The sequence below is a fragment of the Hemibagrus wyckioides genome, linkage group LG14 (assembly GCF_019097595.1).
Source record: "Hemibagrus wyckioides isolate EC202008001 linkage group LG14, SWU_Hwy_1.0, whole genome shotgun sequence".
NCBI lineage: Eukaryota > Metazoa > Chordata > Actinopteri > Siluriformes > Bagridae > Hemibagrus > Hemibagrus wyckioides.
In genome coordinates this window covers 23,790,717-23,810,399 of record NC_080723.1, presented here as the reverse complement: position 1 = coordinate 23,810,399, position 19,683 = coordinate 23,790,717, and the positions used below count along the sequence as shown (strand labels likewise).

The window sequence follows — 19,683 nt, the reverse complement described above, 5'->3', positions numbered from 1 at the left end:
CAGAGCTGCACAAAGCATTAATGAGTATGGAGTGTGGCAGAGCGCCTGGCATAGACGGGCTTCCGTCAGAGTTTTATAAGTCTTTCTGGCATGTTTTAAGGGATGACTTACTTGAGGTTTTGAACGACAGCTTGACAAGAGGACTGCTACCATTAAGTTGTAGGAGAGCAGTCCTCACTCTTTTACCCAAAAAAGGGGACCTGACAGACATAAAGAACTGGAGACCTGTTTCATTGCTTTGTAGTGACTACAAGATGCTGTCTAAAGGTTTAGCTACAAGACTGGGGAGCGTTCTGGAGCGAGGTAGGGAGCGAGGTTTTAAACGCAGATCAGACCTACTGCATACCCGGGAGGTCCATATTTGACAACATCTCATTAGTTCGAGACATTTTCAGTGTCTCCAAACTTTTTGGGCTGAATATGGCTTTCATTTCCATAGACCAAGAGAAAGCCTTCGATCGAGTTGAACACAACTACCTTTGGAAAACCCTTAACGCTTTTGGTTTTAGCTCAGATTTTATTTCCAAAGTACAAATTCTATACTGTGACATAGAAAATATACTGAAACTCAATGGTGGCTTATGTGCTCCGTTTAAGGTGTGTAGGGGGGTAAGGCAGGGCTGCTCTCTCTCAGGGATGCTTTACACTCTGGCCATTGAACCCTTTCTGAATACGCTAAGAGCTAAGCTGAAAGGTGTCTTAATCCCTGACTGCCCGAACGCTATCCGCCTGTCGGCCTACGCAGATGACGTTGTAATAATGGTCGACAGTCAGAGTGATATAGACATGTTACACAGGGTGTCCAAGGACTTTGGAGCGGTTTCCTCTGCAAAGGTAAACTGGTCTAAGAGCGAGGCTGTTTTAGTCGGCCAGTGGGTAGGCGAGGTACCTAAACTCCCCGGAGGCCTAAGTTGGAAAAGCGAAGGCTTTAAGTATCTAGGCGTGTACCTGGGTAATGACTCGTTCGCACAGAGAAACTGGGAAGGAGTCATTGAAAAAGTAACTGGTCGCCTAGAAAAGTGGAAGTGGCTGGTGCCTAAAATGTCTTACAGGGGGCGAACGCTAATTATTAACAATCTGGTAGCATCGTCTCTGTGGCATAAAATAGCCTGTATAGACCCTCCTACAGACCTTTTAATGAAAATCCAGTCAATTTTATTAGACTTTTTTTGGGATAAGTTGCACTGGGTGCCACGCAGAATTTTATACTTACCCAAAGAGGAAGGTGGGCAAGGTCTTATACATTTACAGAGCAGAACTGCAACCTTTCGCTTACAGTTTTTACAGAAGTTTTTATGTGGCTCAAAGTTTTTTAGCTGGAAACAAGTGTCCAGTGCCATTTTAAGATCTTTTGGGCAGATGAGAATGGACAAGGCACTCTTTTTAATGAATCCAGAGAGACTGAACACTGCAAGACTGCCTGCTTTTTATCATAACTTGTTCAGAATCTGGAGACTTTTTAGGGTGCAAAGAACCACAGCCACAGACTCTCTTCACTGGCTACTTCAAGAGCCTCTGGTATACGGGGCACGCCTGGACGTCGGGGACTCTTCACTGTCGCAGTCTCTCCTCGCGTCTGGTGTCACCACCCTCAAACACCTGGTGGATGTCGCTGGACCTCACCTACAGAACGTTGTCGGAGTAGCTGCTCGGCTAGGCGTGAGGTCAAAGAGGGCGGTGAGCCAGCTGCTGAGAAAGTGGACTCTGGTCATCTCGCGTGAGGAGAGGGAAATGCTCATGGACTACTCTATTGGAACTGAAAACCCCGACTCAGAGGACCCGTTTCCCGAACTTGCACTGTCTGTGGACTGTGGACAGGAAGGCACTGGTCACTTTTTGGACTGTAAAAATATCACAAACATGAATTTTTTTAATGTGACTGGAAAAACGTTTTATAAAGCATGTGTCAAAGCTTTTAATATGCGGTCGCTTAGGGGGAGAGTGGACACACCCTGGCGCACTGTCCTCGGTTTGAGTGAGGAAGAGCGTCCAGAGTGGAGGTCACTCTATAAGCCACCATTGCCGAAAAGAACTGGGGATTTACAATGGAGAATTTTACATGGTATTGTTGCGGTCAATGCTTTTATCTCTGTTCTCTGTCCCCAGGCCGGCCACTCGTGTCCCTTCTGTAATCAAAGAGAGACTATCTTTCATGCTTTCACAGAATGTTCCAGACTACAGTCTCTTTTTACCGTTTTACAGAACATTTTTAGTGTTTTTAACGAAAAGTTTTCACTAAAAGTATTTATTCTTGGTTTTAGGTACACACACAAAAGACGAGCTCGATGCCAGCTTTTAAACTTTGTTCTGGGGCAAGCGAAAATGGGCATTTACATCAGTCGGAAGCACCAGGTTGAACAAAATGGCTGTCGCAATGTTGTAATGGTCACTACAGCACTCATAAAGTCCAGGATTCTGATTGACTTTGTGTTCTATAAAAAAACAAAGAACCTGTCTGTGTTTGAGGAAACCTGGTGTTGTAGAGGAGCCCTGTGTTGTGTTGTCGATGAAAAACTGCAATTTGCACATACACTGTCTTAATTACTTATTTATTTATCTTTTAACCCCATCCTTTAAATGACATTTTTCTCTATTTATTGATATTCACTGAGAAGATGTAAATAAAAGTTTTTTCAAATTCAATTCAATTCTCTCTCTCTCTCTGTCTCTCTCTTTCTCTGGCTGAGTGTAAGAGTAAGATTTGTGTGTGTGTCTGGGGGGTAAGAGTAAGGTGTGTGTATGTGTGTGTGTGTGTATGTGTGTGTTGTTCATGCAGAAAGAATAAACAATAGCAGAAAGACACAAACATCTCCACAACAGAAATAAGAGAAACACTGTGCAGTGGGACACAGCGCTGAGTTCAGCCAGAAACAATAGACCTCATGTTCCTGAGAACACACACACACACGCGCACACACACACACAAACACACAAACACACACTCACACACGCACACACACACACTCACACACACAAACACACACTCACACACTTCCTCACATCATCTCATGGAGCTTCTCCTCCTCATTCATTACAGACACATTTAAACAGTTTCAATCTTATATCTGGGATTTATTCACTGCTGTAAAGCTGCACTGTGGTGGTAAAGCTCTACAGAAATGAAAGTGATATGAATGACCAGCATGTGAAGGACGCAGGTGTTCTGACCTACGACTGACCGTCACACCGGTGCTTCAGTCATCACCAGTTCCTCAGCTGACCCACAGTGCAGCGTTTAACATCTGTGCTAGGTTATGGAGTGAGGAGCAGTGTTAATCAGGGCTGAGTGCAGAGTTCAGCCTCACACTCTCTCTCTCTCTCTCTCTCTCTCTCTCTCTCACTCACTCTCTCATGTCCTTGAGGGTTCATTTCCTGAAGCCTGACACGTATAAGAGAGCGGCTCGGTGATTAACCACAAGAACATGCACTGTTAACATTTACCGCTAGGAAATGAGGAAGAGCTCCGAATCTGAATGTGAAGAGCTGGTCTGCTTTTAAAGCTCTGACTCTATTCATACGGGATTAGTTTCTCATGAGGAGGAGGAGAGTGTAATTATTCTGGGATTAGTCCAGCGTGTTCTCTACATATCTGGAAGGATCGTAGCTTCCGTGAAACGAACAGTTCAGCTCTGTGATTATACACATCACCTATCACATCAACATAATTTAACACACACACACACACACACATCCAGAAAAGTAATCCCATCTGAATAGCACTTCACTTCTAACTGCTTGATTATCTAACCCTAACCCTAACGCTGTCCTGACTGACCTCATCACTGTCCTCCTGTCCTGACTGACCTCATCACTGTCCTCCTGTCCTGACTGACCTCATCACTGTCCTTCTGTCCTGAATATCCTCCTGTCCTGACTGACCTCATCACTGTCCTCCTGTCCTGACTGACCTCATCACTGTCCTCCTGTACTGACTGACCTCATCACTGTCCTTCTGTCCTGAATATCCTCCTGTCCTGACTGACCTCATCACTGTCCTCCTGTCCTGACTGACCTCATCACTGTCCTCCTGTCCTGACTGACCTCATGACTGTCCTCCTGTCCTGACTGACCTCATCACTGTCCTCCTGTCCTGACTGACTTCATCACTGTCCTCCTGTCCTGACTGACCTTATGACTGTCCTCCTGTCCTGACTGACCTCATCACTGTCCTCCTGTCCTGACTGACTTCATCATTGTCCTCCTGTCCTGACTGACCTTATGACTGTCCTCCTGTCCTGACTGACCTCATCACTGTCCTCCTGTCCTGACTGACTTCATCACTGTCCTCCTGTCCTGACTGACCTTATGACTGTCCTCCTAATAAACTGGTAAATAAATAATCATCAATCATTTTGTTTTTACAAACAACAAATTCACGATTTCACAGAGGAGGAAAAATACTTGGAAAAAAAAAGGATTTCAGTAAAACATCTGGAGCACAACATCCTCTAATACACAACTCTGACTTCTAACTGAACACAACACACACACACACACACTCACACAGATACACATTCACACAGATACACAGACACTCACGCAGACACACACACACACACACACACACATACACACAGACACACACATTCACACAGATACAGATACACACACACTCACACGCAGACACACACACACACACACACACATTCACACAGATACACAGACACACAGACACTCACGCAGACACACACACACATACACACAGATACACACACACACTCACACGCAGACATACACACACATACACACGCAGACCCAGACACACACACACACACACACACACACACACAGACAAACATGAGGCCTGGTGTGTAGAGGAGTTCAGAACGTCACACACTGATTACTCCTGTGTTTAACTGATTATTAAACACAAATCTCTACAAACTCCACAGCTCTAGATCCACACACTGCTCTGGTCTGGATTCCTCTCTCTCTTCTGTACAGAGCTTCTATTCCACATGCATAATTATCTGCTGATTAAAGCAGCATGGAAACACGGCTGTTCACATCCCACCATTCTCTACTGGAGCTTCACGTCTCTATAAACACCTCACTGAGACCTGCTGTTTATCCACAACCACTGAAAACCAGTCTCTACAGCATCCTAATTAACACCTACAGACTCTTATTAACACCTACAGACTCTCATTACCACCTACAGACTCTACAGTGTGTCATTAACACCTACAGACTCTACAGACTCTCAGTAACACCTACAGACTCTACATACTCTTATTAACACCTACAGACTCTCATCAACACCTACAGACTCTCATCAACACCTAGAGAATCTCATTAACACCTACAGACTCTCATTAACACCTACAGAATCTCATTAACACCTACAGACTCTCATTCGCATCTACAGACTCTCATTAACACCTACAGACTCTCATCAACACCTACAGACTCTCATTCGCATCTACAGACTCTCATTAACACCTACAGAAACTCATTAACACCTACAGACTCTCATCAACACCTACAGACTCTCATTCGCATCTACAGACTCTCATTAACACCTACAGACTCTCATTAACACCTACAGAATCTCATTAACACCTACAGACTCTCATCAACACCTACAGACTCTCATTCGCATCTACAGACTCTCATTAACACCTACAGACTCTCATTAACACCTACAGAATCTCATTAACACCTACAGAATCTCATTAACACCTACAGACTCTCATTAACACCTACAGACTCTCATCAACACCTACAGACTCTCATTAACACCTACAGAATCTCATTAACACCTACAGACTCTCATTAACACCTACAGACTCTCATCAACACCTACAGACTCTCATCAACACCTACAGACTCTCATTCGCATCTACAGACTCTCATTAACACCTACAGACTCTCATTAACACCTACAGACTCTCATTAACACCTACTGAATCTCATTAACACCTACAGACTCTCATTAACACCTACAGACTCTCATTAACACCTACCGAATCTCATCAACACCTACAGACTCTCATTCGCATCTACAGACTCTCATTAACACCTACAGACTCTCATCAACACCTACAGACTCTCATTAACACCTACAGACTCTCATCAACACCTACAGACTCTCATTTGCATCTACAGACTCTCATTCGCATCTACAGACTCTCAACACCTACAGACTCTCATCAACACCTACAGACTCTCATTCGCATCTACAGACTCTCATTCGCATCTACAGACTCTCATCAACACCTACAGACTCTCATCAACACCTACAGACTCTCATCAACACCTACAGACTCTCATCAACACCTACAGACTCTCAACACCTACAGACTCTCATCAACACCTACAGACTCTCAACACCTACAGACTCTCATCAACACCTACAGACTCTCATCAACACCTACAGACTCTCATCAACACCTACAGACTCTCATTCGCATCTATAGACTCTCATCAACACCTACAGACTCTACAGCAGCTCTGCAGGTGTATGTGTTACTGCAACACTGTAAGAGTTAATCCAAGACTAACAGATTAACAATGTGTGTTAATTCATTAGTCCCAGTTAATCACACAGTCTAGGTGTTCATGCAGTGCTTGACTCTGTAGATGTGAGAGCAGTACCAGCAGTGTTAATGCAACACTGTGAGAATTTCTACAAGAACATTAGTGTTAATTCAGTGCTGCAGTAAGAGCTGGAGTAAAGGCAGTGTTAATGCAGCACTGGTGGTGTTTATTCAGAAGCTCAGGTGCTTCATTCAGCATTATTACACATTAAAAAATGCTGGGTTATTTTTTCTACCCAAACGCTGGGTTGCCTCTGTTGGGTCATTTTTCTGGGTTATTTACAGAGAACTGGGTACTTTTTGTGTAACCTAGCCGCTGGGTTTGGTTTGGGTTAGCTAGTGACTGCTGACACATCACAGACAAGACCGCCCCTCCCCCAAAGTTCAGCGGTGTATTCAACGGCTGTGTCAACTTCGTGTCTTCTCTTTTGGGCTCCCACACTGCTGATGATGGTTCAGCCCCCTCGTGCATTTAAGCGAAAATAACGTGAAATACAAGGTCTGTATACACATTTTCACCCACTTAAGTCACATATGACTGAAAAATTATCACTGTGTTTGTAACATTTATTAGTGTTACCGTGTTAACGTTACACTCAAACTTTCAGCCTGGTCTGAGCTATATAGCTTGATAGTTTAGCTGACCCTAGCTGACAATAGCTGCTGCATCTAAGCTGACCAATTAGCCCTCTTTAATCAAAGTTGCTTGTGACTCAGGCTAAATTAACTATCTGTCAACGCGCCAGGAAAAAGTACTGCAGACATTTTCATTGTACAGATAACTACTAGATGGAATGATTGATATTTGGGTGATTGCAATGTGCCAGTATGACACCAGCTATGACAATGCATTTCCTCTGTATTTAGCTTAAAATCAACGCAGACCACAAGATCAACTAGTCTGACTTTTTTTTTTTTTTCCTAGCAGGGAGCTTTATCCTAAAAGACATGCATATCTTGCTATTTTATTTTTGGTATGCATAGCTGTCTCCATGTTTTTTTTTTTGACTACCTATACCCTATCTTAATGGACAGCTTTGTCAGAGGGAAATTAACAGAATGGCAACTTCCTGCCCTGATAGATAGCTTTACAGGTAAGCAAGTGTTTTTTATTTTTCAGTCAAGTAGTGTACCCTTTGTCTTTTTGTAATGTACCCTTCATTCACAACATGTTGAGTCTACGTAGCAACATATTGGCTACCTAAACACTGCCAGAATTTGATAGTGACAACCCATTTATAAATGAGATTGAATTTGCATATAGGCTACCTTCTGGTTGTCACATTTACCTTACTTTTAAATACATATTAAAGATGTGTCATGAAACGAGATCATTTATTTTATGCCTTATTTAAAATATGTTTTTAGTGTGCTCTATATTTATTGTACTGTTCTGTCAGGCTACAGATGTTAACTAGCTTCTATGATTTTAATGTTGACAAGATGTCTTTGTGTTCTGTGTCGTTTTGTCTTTCAGATCAGGTAATAGATGAAGAAAGCTTTCTGCTTTTAGATGAGGGGACCATCAACTGTATAATCCCAAAAATTGGCCCAAGGCTAAAGTTCATGAAATACTTCAGAGAATTTGTAAGTAGTTAAGGTCACTGCGGATTGAAAGGGCTTAATTTTCCCCACTTTTAGCACTATTATTTTAGCAGATCATTTGTTAAAGTTTCCCAAGACAGATGGCATATGTTTGCTTTCGGTGTAAAAGGCAAATTCCTGGGAATGTCAGGAGTCTCTTTACACATTTACGAGCAGTACACCATATAAACAGTTCATCAACATATTTCCAATGTAGTGAAAGTGGTTGTGGCAGAACTTTTTCTTACATCAGGTCTTATAGAAGACTTATAGTGAAGCAGCATGAAAACCAAGTTGAACAGACTCTTGATGAGCCTCTCGAACAGCCGGCCCAGCCTGACGATGAACTTAATGCCGAAGAGGAATTAGGACAGGAAGTTGAGGATGAATGGGATGAACTACAGCAAGAGGGCATTATCGAACGGGTGGCCCTTTTTTTTAGCTAATCTGAAGTCTAAATCTGCCCAGACATTTTCTAACTTAAACTTTGTGGTACAACAGACCTCTAGTTTAATCTGCGATATTGTGAGCAGACTAATATGGTCTTGATCAAAGCCCAAAAGTAGAAGAGCTCATGTTGCAGTTCTCTGATGCAGCTGAGCCTTTCAGAGAACTGGAAACAGACTATAAACAGATGCAGTATTTTGCAAAATCAGGAAACTTTATTCACCCAGTTGAGGAGTTTTTGCCTGGGGTTTCCTATGTACAGCAATGGGATTCCACCACTGGCACTGTCCGATAAGTTGCAGTTCCTGATTCCTATCAGCATATTCCACTACAGTGCCTTCTTGTCAGGCTACTTGAAATTCCTGGTATTTTGAAGGCCATGATGAAATGGCAGCAGAGAGAGGGTGATGCACTTCAGGATGTCTTTGATGGGGAGTTTTGTAAAACGCATCCACTATTCTTGAAAGAGGTTTCAGTTCCGCTACTGCTGTACAGTGATGACTGTGAAACTGTCAATTCCCTTGGAACGAAGACTGGGATTCACAAGTTAGGATTTATATATTTCATCATGAAGAGCTTGCCACCGGACCTGCTATCAAGTTTGCGGTCACACTTTCTTCTAGCAGTTTACAAATCAGATGATGCAAAGACCTAAAGTCTTGATGCAGTGCTGTGCCCTATTGTTGAAGAGATCAGGTGTCTTGAGAGGGATGGCATCACTGTTGATACCCCCGACTTTCATGGTGTTGTTAAGTTCACAGTTGTCCAGGTAGTGGGAGACAATCTGGGCTTGAATGCCATTCTTGGCTACACTGAAAGCTTCCATGGAAATTATGTATGTCAGTGGTGCAGAGCAAATAGAGATGTCTTGAGGGTGCAGACACAGGAAGATACTGGATTATAACGTGATGTCCATAGTCACAAAGCAGATTTACGTACAGCCAACCTGTTCTGGGCAATGCGTTTTGAGGCTAAACATGGATTCTTCAAACGGGTCAGTCATGTCACGTGCAACTTCCGAAACATTTGCAAAACCATGGCTTTTCGGCATCAGATAATGCAGTGTTACAATTTTATGTGTGGCTCTGTGTTAAGCCACAATGCAGAAGTTGGTCCAGGGCACACTACCTTTCTTGGCAACTTTGAGGGGGTTAAAGAGATCCAAAGTGGTCTAATAGGTATTCCCCTTTTCAGTGAAGTGTTTGTGCCGGCCCGAGTTACCTTTCAGGGCACTTCATATAGAGCAGGCATGACAGTATTCATGTCCTATGACCCAGATGGAGAGCCCCAATTTGGGCTCATAAAAACCATTTTCATTCTGGGACAAACAACACACACACCAACAATAAAGCTTGTGGTACAGCAGTGGGAAACAAAAGGGTTTGAGAGGCATTTCTTTGCATACAGTGTGAGCCCCACTCCAGTTTTGGCAGCTGTTGATGTGAGAGAGCTGCGTGATCATCATCCACTACATGCAGTCAAGTCATACAGAGAGCATGATGACAATTTCTACATTTCTCTACGCTATAGACATTTTTAAAGTACATCAGCTGAGCCCCCAGCAAATCCATGTATATATGAATACTGTTTTTTCAGTTTGACATATCGGTATAAAGGTCTTGCTTGACAAAACATGCTTACAACTTGAAATAATTGTCTTATTTGTTTAGTCGATAGTCATTTATTTTGTATAAAAAGTCATTCTGTCTAAAATGCACGAGGATGCTCAGTATTTGTTCTGTATTGGACTAATTGGATGGGATAAATTGGACTGTAAGTATTTATACATAATTTTGCTTTTATTTCTTCTAATATGTGTATAAGCTCAATATGTGTTATACTAACTTTGCTTTTCTGCTTGGACTGGAAATGCTGTGCTACCTTCTACACCACATACAAGCTCTGATGCCCCACCAACTGCCATGCCTCCATTCCCTGTGGAGGAACAAACTGCACCAGTGGGTCTGATAATGCCATGTGTACTACACCTAGTTCCAGAATTTGTAAGTTCCATTTTTAAAGACATATGGTTCACTTTGTTTTTCAGCACTGAACAGTAACAAAACTTTATTATCAAATTGTGTATTTTTTTACAGGATGTCCGCCAGATTCTCACAGCCTCAAATGATGGCAGGGCAATTCTTGAAAGCCTTGATGAGGATGGTATGATCACAATCAAGCAGAGATGACGCCTGGTTCGAATTTTGGTGTCACACCTCATGGAGAAGTTTGGAGAAAGGTACTTAAAAACAGATTTGTTTTTATAGACAGACCACCATGCTTAAGGTTGGAGAAAATGCATGCTGATACTCTTAAATTCCAAGTCACAGTGGATCCAGAGTGAATGGAAAATAACCACAGATGGGAAGAAGTCTGCAGTAGTCATATTGTTTAGTCACAGCTGTTGTATGTGGAGGTGAAGGACTCATACCTCTCTCAAAGATCCATATCAGCAACGTCATAATTTGCTGAAACATGTTTGATAAATCATGGCCATAAATCATGATACATCATGATCTTTGAAGGATTATGTGGTTTACAATTATCAGACTCTTTGTTAACAGCCAATGAAAACAGACATTGAGACCATAACTGTACATAAAAATAGCCAACTTGCAGAACAACAGAGTTGGAAAATAAAAATCAACCTGAATGTCTTAACTATTACTTTTGCATTCCCACAGGTTCATTATAACATAATTGTGTAGGTCTTGAAACCACTTCTCGCATGACTTCCAACAGCGCTGTCTTTGACTCATCTTGTGTTTTTCTATATATGTTTACAGATCTACCTCCGAAACAAAAAAGGCCTTGGCTTCATCTTTGGTTTAGGCTTTTCCCTGCTTGAAAGACACATCAGGCAGTGGTTGCGTGAGTACTTTTTGAAAAACTTTATAGAGGAATTGATGCAAACTAAAAATGTTTTGAATGTTCTGAAGATGATGTAAATGTGTCTGTTAAATGCAATTAATTGCCTTTTATAGTCCTTGTAAAATTTTCTTACATTTTGCTTAAAGTAGAAAATGGGAAAGGAAAAAAAGATCTGCCAGGTCTCTATTCACATACGATTTCACTTCTTGCCAGGATATATGGTATACCCAAGGCCGGAACCACCATCCAGCCACCAAAGGATTTCTTGAAGAGAGGCTTAGGAACATTAGAAAGAAGCTGAGATCTGTGAGCAGGCCACAAAGGCAAGAAGATGGTGAGCCTGAACGGGCATACATACCAGGTAATAATTAAACTGAAAAATGTGTTGATAAAGCAAAACACAAATATTAACATTGACAGTATTCCTTTTTGTGTTTTTATAGACTCTACTATTTCCGAAGAGAGAGCCAAACAACTAAAAGAACACAATTCTCACAAACACAAAACTAAGAGACACAATTCTCAGCCCCTCAGCCAAGTGTCGGCATACATGCAGGATACAGTCCTGTACACAGTGGATAAGGGGAAATAACTTTAAAGATATACGTGAGATCCTACAAGAGTTCCTACATCTAACCAATCCGGGCATGGTATATAGTGGAATTTAAATTTATCCTGTATATAATGGAAATTAATCATTTATAACAATCTTATATTAGCATGGCAGCTATTGACTTTGTTTTCCATCCATTTTAGATTGCACAGGACCTTCTTTCATGGAGAGGCTGCACCAAAACCTTTTGAAACATGGCTGCCTATATATGCAGACAAGATCCCACACCTGTTGAGACGGGAAAAGAAACTGCAATTTCCTGTACATGAAATGACTGGGTAAAATTGTTTTTTTTTTTTTTTTTTTGGAATACCTCCAGCAGGCTGAAGTGTCAAGGCCGTACCCCTACATCCTGACGTTGGGAGATAATGACCAGCGCTGCTCTCAGGCATTCGTCATTCTGGTGGGACAGGCTCTGGAGCAAAGCACAATACTTGGGGCAGTTGATGTGTGCTTCAAGGCATTTTATATTTTTGACATTAACTATCCAAAGCAGTGTGCTCCTGTATGGGAATTTATCCAGAAAGTGGTCTATGAAATGGGAGGAAGTGAGTCCAGACCTGTGAAATTTATACATTCAGCAATACTTGCTTGCAAGTAGAGACTAGAGGACTTGATTCTTTAATTCTGCTGCCCATTGGCTCAGAGTAGTTCCATGTATCTTATCTATGGTTCTACCCACTAAACAGTTTGTTTAGTTGGTAACTGTTTATTGTATTTATGTGTAGTGTTTCTGTGAAATAGAGACGCCTACTTGAAAGTAATAGGCAATGTTTGTAAGTATGTTACAATGAGAGCAGGGCTGGATAGTTTTGTACTGCAGAGAAGCTATCTGAAGTCACAGAGAGATCCTGCTCTGTAGCAGCTGCCCCAGCCTGTTTGTGCAATTACAGTACTCCATTCTGGCCTTAATGCTTATGAGTAATAGTATAGTAATGATGTTGCTGTTCGAATTATCTGCTCTTGTGCTATTGAAAAATAAATATTTTTTTCCATGATTTGTACAATTAATAGGGTGTTGTTTATTACAGATATGTATGGTTTGCAAAAAATAGACCAGCATATCAAAGTAATTTAACTGTTTAATAGGCATGGGTAGTGAAAGATAGGTAGTTTTGTACAGATTTACTGTTAAACATGAAAATAATAACAACCTATTTGTGAGGTAGAATTAACCCAGCATTCCAGTTAATATGAACCAACATCTGGATCGAACATTTGACAAATTTATGTGGTAGAATTAACCCAGCATTATAGTTAAATATGACCTAGCATTTGGATGGAATATTTAACCCATCTTGCTGGGTTAAACAAATAACCCATTTTGCTGTGTTAAATTAACCCAGCATGTAGTTGGTCCAATATTTACCCAGCAGCTGGGTTAAAAACAGCCCAGATTGGGTTGTTTTTAACCCAGTATTTTTTAGTGTGTAGTATTAACACACTGGATGAGTTTATTCTGCACTCTTAGTGTTAATTCACTATGCTAGGTGTTTTTATTTTCTCTTATTAGAGTTAATTCACTATGCTGTGTTTGTTTTTTTTGTTTTTTTTAAATTAAAAGTTCATTCACTAGGCAAGGCCTTTTCATTATTTTTTAATTAGTGTGTGTGTTTTTATTAGAGTTAATCGTCTAGACGTTTATTTTTTTGTAGTTACTTAACTAGGCTAGGTGTTTTTATTTATATTTATTTATTCTCTTTTAGTGTTTTTATTATTATTATTATTATTATTATATTAGTGGTAATTTACTATAGGCTATATGTTTTATTTATTTATTTATTATTATTAGATGTGTTAATTCACTCGGCTATGTTTATTTATTTATTGTTATGAGTGTTCATTCACTAGGTGTTGGTGCTTATCCCATGCAGTGTTAGATGAGCAGCAGTTGTGCAGGTTGAACACCTGTGGTCATCACTCGGACCACTCTGACCACCGCTGTACTTCTCACCTGCAGCCGTGTTGAGTTCGTGCGCGCGCGGCTCGGTGTGTGTTAGTGTGATATAAACAGAAGGAAAGCGGGTTGCAGTGCGTCCGGTCTGACAGGTTGAATTAGATTCAGCACGCTGACACCATAAGGGGTTCAATAAACATTCAGAACCGATGAAATGCTGGCGCGTGGAAGGCGGATCATCTCCCGCACGTGGAAGCGCCTCGGAATAAGTGTTTATTACGGTTTTGGATCAGTTAGCGGGCGACAGTGTGTTTAACGGCACACAATAAAAATGAATAAATAAATGCAAACATAAATAAAAAGTGAAGAGAGCACACTTACAGCACACTCCCGGAGACACGCCGGAGACACGCTGATCCTCTCCGGTAGCACGCGCGCTTCCGAAACAGCCCCGCGCTCTCACACAATAGCTCCGTTACAAAATCCCAGGGTGTGATGTGTGTTCCTCCGCTACAGTCTGTGATGGAGAGAAACACGGCGGTGTTTATCCTCACAGCGCGATGAAGAGCCACTCCGCTTCTGAGCCACACAGCAGCACCGAAACAGCAGCACCAAACCACATGGATACCGGAGACACGCCCCCTATTCACTGATCACCCCCCCTCTCTCTTAGACACTCGCACAGGAGCGGATGCCATCCACAGGTGCATACCCGTGCATTATAGTACGTAAAATACACACACTTTATCCACTCCACTCCACACTACCACACAGCGTTCAAATCGATCACGTGACTAATCTGGCCACTCAGTCCAGGTCTCTTAATAGTAAAAATAACAGTCTCTGAGCACTTTATTAGGGACACTGTACTAATACTGGGTCGGGTCTCGCTTTGAGCTCAAAACAGCGTCAGTTCTTCTTGGCAATGATTCCACGAGATGACTCAAACATTTCTTTTGTGATTCTGTTCCACGTTCAGATGGTCAGATGCAGGAGGCAATTCCTGCAGGTTTTTCAGGAGCACTTTCATGCTGCAAATCTCCCGGTCTTCCACATCCCTAAGGTATTCTCCTGAAGCCCACTGAAGAACACTGAACTCATGTCTGTCATGAGTCTGAGATGACTTTTTTTCTTTGGAAGTAACCATTAGAAGATGGTAAATTAAATTAAGTAGCCTTTATTTTTCACATGTACAAAGTTCAACCAAAGTTAAAATAATTCCATCTGTTTATAGTTACATTTAATGTTCCACAGATCACTTTAGTACCTGTCATCACTTGGATTATAGCAGCTAGAAACAGTAGTAGAACAGTAGTTCCCTCACCATCCTCTCTTTATTCATTATCATAGACCATCATCAGGGTATAGAAACATTAACCACCACATACATCATCACACTACACACTAAAGTCTCATTTACAACAGAGAACAGTACAGTGTAGTATAGAATTTACATGTACAGCAGAGATGGAAAACACACCTGATACCAAATCATCACCAGGTTCCAGTGTTGTATACAGTACACAAAAGCCACACTTGAGTAAAAGTACAGGTATTTTGTTAGAAAATGACTCAAGTAAAAGTTAAAGTCAACCGTTATAATTCTACTTGAGTAAAAGTCTTAAAGTATCTGAAATAAACTGTACTTAAGTATCAAAAGTAGTATTTTCATGAATGTATTCAAGTATGGAAAGTAAAAGTAGAAGAAGTAAATTAATAAAAAAGTAAGACTGTAAAAATTTGGAGAATTTTATTCTGTATTGCTTTCTTTCTTAAACTCCTCAATAAGTGCACCACCAAAAAAATAAGACTTGCATGAAAGAAAGAAGAGGCCTTTAGAATGTAGTGAACTGTATTGTAATGAAGTGTACAGTATCAGTGTTTCCAGACATGTGCACTTGTAACTAAGGCCGTGTCCACACGTACCCGGGGATTTATAAGAAGGGAGATTTTTCTCTGTGTTTTGACCTTTCATCCACATGCTAATGCAGTTTGAGGACGTTGAAAACGAAGCTTTTGGAAAACTCCTTCCAAAGTGAAGATTTTCCAGAACTCTCCGTTTTCAGTGGTATTGTGTGGACAGGGGAAACGGAGATTCTGATGAATTGACGTCATTGTCTGTGAGCCGGTCTCCTTGATTTGACGTCAGCTTTGTTTATGAAGATATTTTGTGCAATAGCAGACTTACATAAACTACTGACTGTGTTAACGTTGTTTACTGGACTTTTTCCATGCGTGTACACACACGCACAGTTACTCACACATTACATTCATGAACAGAGGAGCCGGAATGTAATATGGAGCTCACTGCTGCTGCATACAAAACTCCCACAACACACACAGTGATGGCGGTTTAGGATGAGTGCCAAAACTTTATTACCGGTTCCGGTAGTTTAACAATAATGGCATGTCACATGAAAGCGATGCCCTTGACATGCGGAAATTTCACTGTAGAATGTAGAAGACACGCCATTGTTGTTAAACTACTAGTATAGCATAGTATAGTATAGTATAGTATAGTATAGTATAGTATAGTATAGTATAGTATAGTATAGCATAGCATAGTATAGCATAATATAGTATAATATAGTATAGTATAGCATAGTATAGCATAGTATAGTATAGCATAATATAGCATAGTATAGTATATTATAGTATAGCATAGTATAGCATAGTATAGTATAGTATAGTATAGCATAGCATAGTATATCATAGTATAGTATAGCATAGCATAACATAGTATAGTATAGCATAGTATAGTATAGCATAGTATAGTATAGTATAGTATAGCATAGCATAGTATAGCATAGTATAGTATAGTATAGCATAGTATAGTATAGTATAGTATAGCATAGTATAGTATATTATAGCATAGTATAGTATAGTATAGTATAGTATAGTATAGTATAGCATAGCATAGTATAGTATAGTATAGCATAGCATAGTATAGCATAGCATAGTATAGTATAGTATAGCATAGTATAGTATAGTATATTATAGTATAGTATAGTATAGTATAGCATAGCATAGCATAGTATAGTATAGTATAGCATAGTATAGCATAGCATAGTATAGTGTATTATAGTATAGTATAGCATAGCATAGTATAGCATAGCATAACATAGTATAGTATAGCATAGTATAGTATAGTATAGTATAGTATAGTATAGTATAGTATAGCATAGTATAGTATAGTATAGCATAGTATAGCATAGTATAGTATATTATAGCATAGTATAGTATAGTATAGTATAGTATAGTATAGTATAGCATAGCATAGCATAGCATAGTATAGCATAGCATAGTATAGTATAGCATAGTATAGCATAGTATAGTATAGTATAGTATAGCATAGTATAGTATATTATAGTATAGTATAGTATAGTATAGCATAGCATAGCATAGTATAGTATAGTATAGCATAGTATAGCATAGCATAGTATAGTATATTATAGTATAGTATAGCATAGCATAGTATAGTATAGCATAGCATAACATAGTATAGTATAGCATAGTATAGTATAGCATAGTATAGTATATTATATTATAGTATAGCATAGTATAGTATAGCATAACATAGTATAGCATAGTATAGTATAGCATAGTATACTATAGTATAGTATAGCATAGCATAGCATGGTACAGTATAGCATAGCATAGCATAGTATAGTATTGCATAGCATGGTATAGTATAGCATAGCATAGCATAGCATAGCATAGTATAGTATAGCATAGTATAGTCCAGTATACTACAGTATACAATTTATGACAGTACAGTATAGTCCAGAACAATACAGTTTATGCAGTACAGTAATGGTACAGTAAACCGCAGTACAGTACAATACAGTAATGGTACAGTAAACTGCAGTACAGTACAGTACAGTAATGGTACAGTAAACTGCAGTACAGTACAGTACAGTAATGGTACAGTAAACTGCAGTACAGTACAGTACAGTAATGGTACAGTAAACTGCAGTACAGTACAGTACAGTAATGGTACAGTAAACTGCAGTACAGTACAACAATGGTACAGTAAACTGCAGTACAGTACAGTACAGTAATGGTACAGTAAACTGCAGTACAGTACAGTACAGTAATGGTACAGTAAACTGCAGTACAGTACAGTACAGTAATGGTACAGTAAACTGCAGTACAGTACAGTACAGTAATGGTACAGTAAACTGCAGTACAGTACAACAATGGTACAGTAAACTGCAGTACAGTACAGTACAGTAATGGTACAGTAAACTGCAGTACAGTACAGTACAGTAATGGTACAGTAAACTGCAGTACAGTACAGTACAGTAATGGTACAGTAAACCGCAGTACAGTACAATACAGTAATGGTACAGTAAACTGCAGTACAGTACAGTACAGTAATGGTACAGTAAACTGCAGTACAGTACAGTACAGTAATGGTACAGTAAACCGCAGTACAGTACAATACAGTAATGGTACAGTAAACTGCAGTACAGTACAGTAATGGTACAGTAAACTGCAGTACAGTACAGTAATGGTACAGTAAACTGCAGTACAGTACAGTAATGGTACAGTAAACTGCAGTACAGTACAGTACAGTAATGGTACAGTAAACTGCAGTACAGTACAGTACAGTAATGGTACAGTAAACTGCAGTACAGTACAATAATGGTACAGTAAACTGCAGTACAGTACAGTACAGTAATGGTACAGTAAACTGCAGTACAGTACAATAATGGTACAGTACAGTACAGTACAGTAATGGTACAGTAAACTGCAGTACAGTAATGGTACAGTAAACTGCAGTACAGTACAGTACAGTAATGGTACAGTAAACTGCAGTACAGTAATGGTACAGTAAACTGCAGTACAGTACAGTAATGGTACAGTAATGGTACAGTAAACTGCAGTACAGTACAGTAATGGTACAGTAAACTGCAGTACAGTACAGTAATGGTACAGTAATGGTACAGTAAACTGCAGTACAGTACAGTAATGGTACAGTAAACTGCAGTACAGTAATGGTACAGTAATGGTACAGTAAACTGCAGTACAGTACAGTACAGTAATGGTACAGTACACTGCAGTACAGTACAGTCCAGTACAGGTACAGTAAACTGCAGTACAGTACAGTACAGTAATGGTACAGTAAACTGCAGTACAGTACAGTCCAGTACAGGTACAGTAAACTGCAGTACAGTACAGTACAGTCCAGCACAGGTACAGTAAACTGCAGTACAGTACAGTACAATAATGGTACAGTAAACTGCAGTACAGTACAGTGTGGAAAGAATTTTATTTTGCATTGATGATGTCATCAGTTATCAGCAATAGCTGCAATATCACAGTAACATGAACAATGACAATAAAACTTCGGGGGTATGACAGATGATGGAAGCAGAATCACTTGCTGTTAGCTAATCTCACCATGTTAATGCTAAGGAACCCTTTAGTGTAGTAGCATAGTTCCACTGAAATGGACTACAATAAAGTGTAGCGCAGAAATCACATCTTACTTTAGAATAAAAACAGCTGAATCAGGAGAGCACATGGGCCTGATGGGTTCCTTCAGATTCCCCATGGAGTAACTGGTACTTTAAAGGAAGTGCTCGCTTGACACTGACCTTTAATGAACACTGATAGAGCACGCTTCAGTCCAGGGAACAGTCCGAGAGGTTCAGCCTGAAATCCCCCTCAGCTACGCCTGTGGAGAAGAGCTTCAGAGGGGAGAGAAGAGACAGGAGGAGGAACAG

The 19,683-nt window shown here is 40.2% G+C and overlaps 1 protein-coding gene and 1 long non-coding RNA gene across 3 annotated transcripts in view; one reads left to right on the top strand and one right to left on the bottom strand.

Annotated features, from left to right (window-relative positions):
- Window positions 1-14,569, bottom strand: part of LOC131364273 (CMP-N-acetylneuraminate-beta-galactosamide-alpha-2,3-sialyltransferase 1-like) — a 59,381-nt gene extending 44,812 nt beyond the window's left edge. For both annotated transcript variants that reach the window (XM_058407370.1, XM_058407369.1), the window contains exon 1: window positions 14,333-14,569. The gene's annotated coding sequence lies outside the window, so the exon portion shown is untranslated. The remainder of the gene's footprint in view (window positions 1-14,332) is intronic.
- Window positions 8,017-12,956, top strand: LOC131364282 (uncharacterized). Its single transcript, XR_009206443.1, has 6 exons — window positions 8,017-10,573; window positions 10,667-10,809; window positions 11,357-11,441; window positions 11,655-11,802; window positions 11,885-12,091; window positions 12,198-12,956. It is a non-coding gene; the product is annotated as an uncharacterized LOC131364282 (long non-coding RNA).
- Window positions 14,570-19,683: the final 5,114 nt, after the last annotated feature.